The following is a 7,429-nucleotide window of genomic DNA, read 5'->3' as shown; positions in this document are numbered from 1 at the left end:
TTTGAACAACCCTTGTAACATCATAATAAGCAATTATAGGCCAAACATTCCACTAAATTAAATACATTATAGCCTATAGCCTCAAATAATATAATTTTTATTCTTCTTCTACATAAAAAAACAAGAGCACACACACACGCCAACAAAGACACACTCACATCGTTACACCCTTCTTCTTCGATGTTGCCGGTTCCTCGCTCCACTCCCTCACCCTCTCTCAGTTTCTCACATTCACACATTACAGATACAGGTCCCTAAAACGCTGCCTCCTCTCTCGATTTCCAGCGATATTGACGCCACACCGCTGCCTACAGGATAGATCCAGGATTTGTCGCTAGGCTGAATTTGTTAAGTATGAAGCCTTGAAGTATTTTGCAGGGAGCCGATTTTTTTTGGACGGTTCGTACAATTCGTTTTTGTGTCCAAGTAGAATTTTAATGAGCTTAAAACTAGAACTGAGTCACCTACTATAATAAATAATTGTTCTTATACCATTGATTTAATAAGTACATTGAAAGCGCAAAAAGAGTTATATATGTGCACTTTTTCTAAGAAATTGTTTAATTCTCTATGAAAACAAACTAATATATCTTATTAACTACATGATTGGTTCAAACTGGAAACTAACTAAGATTTTATAAGGAAACAAAAAATAATATAAATTTAACAAACTAATATAACAAACCACTATAAAATGTTAAGCATTTACTATTATAAAACAATGTCATGTTATCATTTGTACATTTCTTATATATATTGATGAGGACTGAAATATGCACCAGCGCTGTGCTAAACATAACGGGAATATTTCTAGTTATGATTATTATTATTATTATTATTGTTATTGTGGTTATTTCCAATATTTGATACAGGATTGCCCTGACTCTCGGCTTGGCTCAGCTCGGCTCCGCTTTCTAGCTCTGATGGCTCAATTTCAAGATGTAGATAGAATAACGGGGCTTGGGCTTGATTCATTGGGTTAATGGGCTTTAGGGGTCTAATGGGCCCTTATTTTCTCTCTTTCCTATAAATAGCTCCTTTTAGCTCTCATTTAGAGGAGTAGTCATTATTTCTTAGTCGACAATTTGTAAACTGTAAAATACTCTCTCAATTATAGTGGAAAACCCCCAAAACCCCCGTGGACGTAGGTCTTCTCGACCGAACCACGTAAATCCGCTGTCGTTTACTGCTTTCTAGTTTAGGTGTTGGTTTCATGTTTCACCAACTGGCGCCGTCTGTGGGAAATTGAGCTGAAGGCGTGAGTTTCAATCTTACACTCTTCTCGATTTTCGGATTTTCCAGATTCAGATACTGTTCATTGAGGCTAGATTACTGTTCATCGGAGAAAAAAAAAATTTGGAAAAATTGGGGATTTGGTTACTGTTCATCCGAAAAAAGAAAATTAAATTAAAAAAAAAATTGGGGCAAGCTTTCTCACTTTTCTGGGCAAAAAATTTCCGGCGAGATTCCTCATTTTTCTTCCGGCAATTTTCTTCGATTTTGGCGACAGTGGGGGGCTTATGTTCAGGTCCAGATTGGGATTTAGGTTCATATTCTTTGATGATCCAGATTGTGAATCAACCAAAAATGGCTTTGGGTCCTATTCATCCTCATCCAGATTGGGATTTGGACTCGTCGATTCAATTGAATCAGTCGCCGGATTCTCGACCAAAGAGCCTTCTGCCGCTGTCATTAAGCGTAGAGGCTGATCAATCAACCCAGACCAAGCTCAGTGCAAGTTTCGATCGAAGCCGTCGCCCTTCTTCCATGACTATAACCTCCGATCGAAGACCCCAATCGCAGCGGAAACCAGTCACCACCGCCGCGCCGAGCTCTCCTCCTCTGAGCCAACCATTAGCTCGCCGACTATTGGCATATGGGAAACCCCCCAATTTTCTAATTCATGAATCTCTTAGCAATTTCGAACTAATTATGGTGAATCATGATGATTATTTATGTTTTCCTCATTTTTGTAGTGTTTCCCAGCAAATCACTGGTGGAGATTCATTTTGCGGAGATCATTACCCGCCTCATCAGCATTTGAGGGCTGCAAGACCTACGCCTTTTGAGAATCAGGGGAATCGCAGAAAGCCGGTGCTCTGTTGCCGTTTCAGAAGAACAACAATCTAGTTCCAGAAATGGCGGATTCAGCTACAATCAAGGAATTTTCAGAAAGTTTCTGAGGAATTTGGGCTAAGACCAAATCACCAGTAAATTTTGGCAATCAAACTCCGGCAAGTGCCGCCACCTCCTTATCTGAACTCCGGCGAAGCCAGCACCTCGTCCGGTCGGCGACGCTTTCGCCTGACTCGCCTCTCTCTTAAACACCACAGAACATTCTCCCACATAGATTCAAGCCACCCCACCGCCTTATCCGGTGAAAATCGATGGCGCGGCGAATTACCGCCCTCTGGAACAGATTCACTCGAGCCCAACAAAGATAGGAACATAGCCCTAGGTTCCACTATCAGAATCGCTACCTCCGCTGCCACCGAGGGCTGGCGAGGTTCGCCGCTTCGCTGCATGCTCGACTGAATAGAGCAGTTGTTCTTCCTTCGTCAAAAGCTAAGTTATCTATTTTCACTATACTAAGTCTTGATGAATCAATTACTTGCTACTGCTGTGCTAGTTGATTGGTGGTTCAATTGATTGAGATAAGGGCATAACATACGGCAAAATGCATTTGTGGAAAAGTCTTCATTTAGCTTGAGCTGATGAATTAGAGTTGTTTGTCAGGATTGAGTTCGAATGTTCCCACGTGGTGGGTATATCGCTGGTCAAATTTGCATATGCCTACTTTGAATTTGCGAGTGTTTATCTCTAATTCAATTCAGCTTCGCGAAATCTCTGTTCGATATTTGGTACATGATTGTTGATGATTTGGAAAAATGAGGGGAAAGCCCCAAATTAGAATGGGGCTTTAATGGTTTTCAACTGCCATTTTGATCGATGTTAGTTTAATATTTGATGGATGGTTTGAATTAAGTAATATGAGGGCAAAATATGGAACGAAACGCATTTCTGGAACGTCTTCATTAACGTCTTCATTATACTTAATCTTCTGTGGGATTATGTTTATTTACATTACTACTCTTGAGATCTGAATTGGCAGTTTACATATCAACCTTGATATTTTTTCTATGGTGTCTGTGCAAGGATTATATCTGCAAATATGATGGGTTTGACAAAATGTGCTATACATTGATCATGTAGCGATTGACTTTTTTAAGTTTATCATTTGCCCCGTGCTGATTCTTGGGATTTTTGAGCTTGTTATTGTTGTAATTTTACTTTATTGATAAGCTATGATGCTATTATGGTTTTTGGGACTCGATATTATTGTGATATAGCTTTGAACTTGGGAGTGATTTAGCTATGATTTTTGCTTTGATTTTGGGGATTAATTCTGTCATTTTGTTGGACTAACTTAGCCCTGATTTCGCATTGTGAGTTCAAGACCACCAAGACGGGTATTTCAACATTTGCTCGCTGTTGAGAACACTACGATTGCCTAGCTGAGCCAAATATGGTTTATTCATGGGAGCTCTTGACAAAAGGGGACAAATGACAGCTCCGCTAGTTACTTGCTCGGGTCCTAAGCTCAACTTTTGGGGAATGTTATAGCGTTAAAAGAGGGTTGCTGAACACACTCACAAAAAAGAGACTAATCGTGACATGGGTTTTTGGGTTAAAGACATTATTGAATTCGTGGTTTCATATCTTCTGCACTGACGAATAATTATTGTTTATCCATTATACTTTCTCTTTGAGAATCGTGATTTCAGGATTGTGAATTTCAGCCATTGGGACACAAATATTCTAATTTATGTGTCATTTTTGGGGATTCTCACAACTTTTATTCGGTGGAATAAATGTTTAGGGCGGCACTATTGCTTGGGAAAAGCAAAGCGTACACTTTTTTACTTGTTAACAAGTTTACAGCCCTATCTAAAGGGGCTCTCATATTATTACTAATATATGTGGTTAAGAATTTTTGTAGCACAGGATAAGCAAATTTGGGGAATGATTTGAACAATTATGGTAAATACCATAATGTAAAAAAGGTGGTGTTTAATGAAACCAACACCTAAAACTATGGAGAAAAACCATGAACTATACCTAGTGTGATGACTGGAAGAAGACGGAGTAAAGAACAATCGGAAATCTTGCACGAAAGGAGAAAATATCAGTTGTGTTCGAAAATATGAGATAGCGTAGTTTATAATACACGAGCTCGGGCCCTATTTATAGATTTACAAACGGAGGGGTAAAATAGTAAAAACATCTTCGATGCATGCGTCTTGCGTGGTGGAAGGGTATACTGGTAATTTCAATGATACGCGGGGAGACCTTCCCGCGCATTTAATGACTCCTCTGGTAGAAACGTCTCTTCTGGCAAAGGCGTCTCCTCTGGCGATGTAATCTCTGGTGGAGGTGACTCCTCTGGTAGACACGTCGTTCTCTGGCAAAGGCTTCTCCTCTGGCGATGGTGACTTCTCTGAAGAACGCGATTCCTCTGGCAAGAGCCATTCCTCTAATGAGTGAGATCCTTCTGATAAGAATGGTTCGTCTGACCCATATGGCTCCTCTGACGGGAATAATTCCTCTGATTTGTACTTTCTCCCTACTCTGCACATATTGCTCCTCACCAACCACTCCCCCCTCTAGTCTGGTTGAACCGGGTATTCTTCGTGTTCAACCAGTGGTGTATTATTAGCATCAACACTTTGTTGTTTTCCTTGATCCCCTGTAAATCATAAAGACATAAGCATTTTGATATTATGAGAGAGCAAAGATAAGCCCTGTAAATTGTTCTCTGGCGTTTTTGTTGCTCCCACCCCCTGGTCTGGCTAGTTCACTCTGGAGTGGTGCAACTAGCCAGAGGATTCGCCCGCGTGGATGACGTCATCTGCATTAAATGCCTGCCCAGTCTACAGTGTTTTCCCCGTACCCCGAGGTTACTTTTTAACCTTTGCGTCCTTTCGCCTTTCCGTAGAAATTCTCATCCGTTGATTTTTTCCGTATGCCACGTGCCGTTCATCCCGCGTGCTGGTGGTTACCCGCGTACAATCTTACTTAGCCGATTCGAACTCCCCTTTTTTCACTATTCTTCTTCTCCAAGTTTTCCGAGCGAATTTTCTGCATTTTCCGGCGATTTCCTCACTGTTCCGGTATTCTCCCGCGACCCTTCCGCTCCAGGTTTTACCGTCCATCTTTCTCTGGCCTAGGTAACTCGCGTATCCTCTTCACTGCAATTTTGTGTTTAATCGTAGCGTAGTGGTATAACTGTTGGTGCTCTGATTGAGCGTGTTAGAAACCCTAGGATTATCATTTCCTAACATGGCCTGCACCTCCACCCCTCAACCCTCTCGCTCGCCCTCTCCTTCTGCCCGAGACCCTTCATCTTCCTCCCCATCGCGGCAAGATCTTGAAAATCTTCCTTCCCCCTCTGTTTCTAACGAATCTCAAACTGCAGCCCCTCCTTCTCCACCTAAGAAAAAAGGGAAAAAGCCCCGCCAACCCCCCAAAAGTGTTCCTCCATCCCGCCTTAGTGTCGCGGAGGTGGAAAGATTGAGAAGCAAATGTAGGCGTCCTGAAGGTCTAAAGTTCGAGGCCTTTTCTAAGGATTCAACGCCTCCCGAGAGCCTTCACCATCACAAGTTGATAGTTGTTTGGAAAGCCCAGATAGAGGCTGGTTTGAGGCTCCCTCCCCCTACCTTGCTGGTTGACGTTTGTAATTACTTTCACATCCCCTTTTTTCAAGTTGCCCCTTCTGCTATCCGGAGGTTATATGCCTTCCATGTTTTGTGCCGGGCTAACGGTGTTGGGGACACCGCCAAGCTATTTTGTCAGACCCAGACCCTTCGCATGCAGGGCAGTCCCCTGTATAGTTTTGCCTCTCACCCTAAATATCCTACTACTTTTCTTTCCTCCCTGAATTCTTTGGATAAGGGCTTCCTGAAATATTATTGTTATGTGCGCACCCTTTTCGGCAACTGGCGCGATTATCGTGCTTCGGAGCTAGAATGGCATACAAGTCGCACTACTTATAAACCAGCCTCTCCCGAAGTCCCTTCTACCCGTGACCAGAGTATTATAGCTCACCTTAATGCTATGAATAAGGCCCAGCCTCTAGACTGTAGGTATCTGGCCGAGAACAATTCCTCTCTGGCATATAATGGTCTGTTTCCCCTGTATCCAGCGAGATCAATAGGTAAAAAATATACATTAGAAAACACATTAGCTTTTGTTACCCTGATTTTAATGATGTGAAATTTTGGTTTGCAGATATGTCTTGGAGATCGAAATGTGGGGACAATTTGCCTGACACCCCTTCTCTTGCTGGCAGTGGAGCACATGGCTCAGGCGGTTCTGCTTCCAGAACAAGTCCCTCGGAGCAGCCTACTGGGTCCGAACTGATCCCCATTCCCCCTGTAGTTGAAATCCCAGAGGGGAATGTGGAAGCCTCGCGCCCCTTTGATGCGGAGGAAGTTGATGCGGGGGCTCTTGTTCACAGGGGTAGGCACTCCAGCGCTGGTGATGCCGCTGGCACCCGTGAAGAAGATATCCAAGTCGTGGATATCACCGATGAGGTTCCTTCACCTGATTCGGCTCCCGATGCCATCCTTGCCGATCTTACGAAAAAGAGGAAGAGAGGTTCCCTGATCTCTGTGGGTGAGAAGGAGAGGCAGGAGGGCCTAAAAAAGGCTGGCAAGTCCTCAGAGCCAGCGAGGAGGTCTGCTGGTGGTGTGAAGATTCTCCCTTCTGCTGGGGACAAGGGCAAAGGGCCAGCGAAGAAGTCAGCTGGTGGTTCCAAGGTTCTCCCCTCTGCCGGTGGAAAGGGTAAGGGCAAGGCTGTGGTGCCCTCGGCTGCTGAGTCAGAGGATCTTGTTCCTGGGCCAATTTCGAGTTTATCGGGTAAGGAATTAATTAATGCCCTGATAGCTCGTGTCCACTCGGAGGACCAGGAGAAAGTGGAGAATTTGTCTCGGGCGTCTCTGGCTACTCAGCTATGCCAGCTGGCTCTTCAGGTACCCTGCATATTATATCTTTGCCATAAAAATTTCGAGTTACTAACCTCTCTATTGTTCTGTCGGGCCCCTTTCTGTTTGCTTGCAGGTGGAATCACGGTTATGGGGTGCTGTTAAATGCATCCATGACTATGATATGGCAGAGAAGGAAAGAGAAAAAGAGCAGGCAGATATCGCCAAGCGCGATGATGCTGTTGCCGGAGTTGTGGAGCGCCTGAGCAAGGCCGAAGCGGAGGTTGCTGAGTTGAAAGATAAATTAGCTCAGGTGGAGGTGGAGAGAGCGTCCTTGGCCTCCGAATAGTCGAGAGCCACAAAGGAGAGCCACGAAAGCTTAGCCAGGTTCAAAGCTGGTTACGAAAGAGACTACAAGGAAGCCAGGCGGGGCTGGAAGAGGATAC

Source organism: Salvia miltiorrhiza, chromosome 3 (genome assembly GCF_028751815.1).
Source record: "Salvia miltiorrhiza cultivar Shanhuang (shh) chromosome 3, IMPLAD_Smil_shh, whole genome shotgun sequence".
Classification (NCBI taxonomy): Eukaryota; Viridiplantae; Streptophyta; class Magnoliopsida; order Lamiales; family Lamiaceae; genus Salvia; species Salvia miltiorrhiza.
This window is presented reverse-complemented; position numbering follows the sequence as displayed.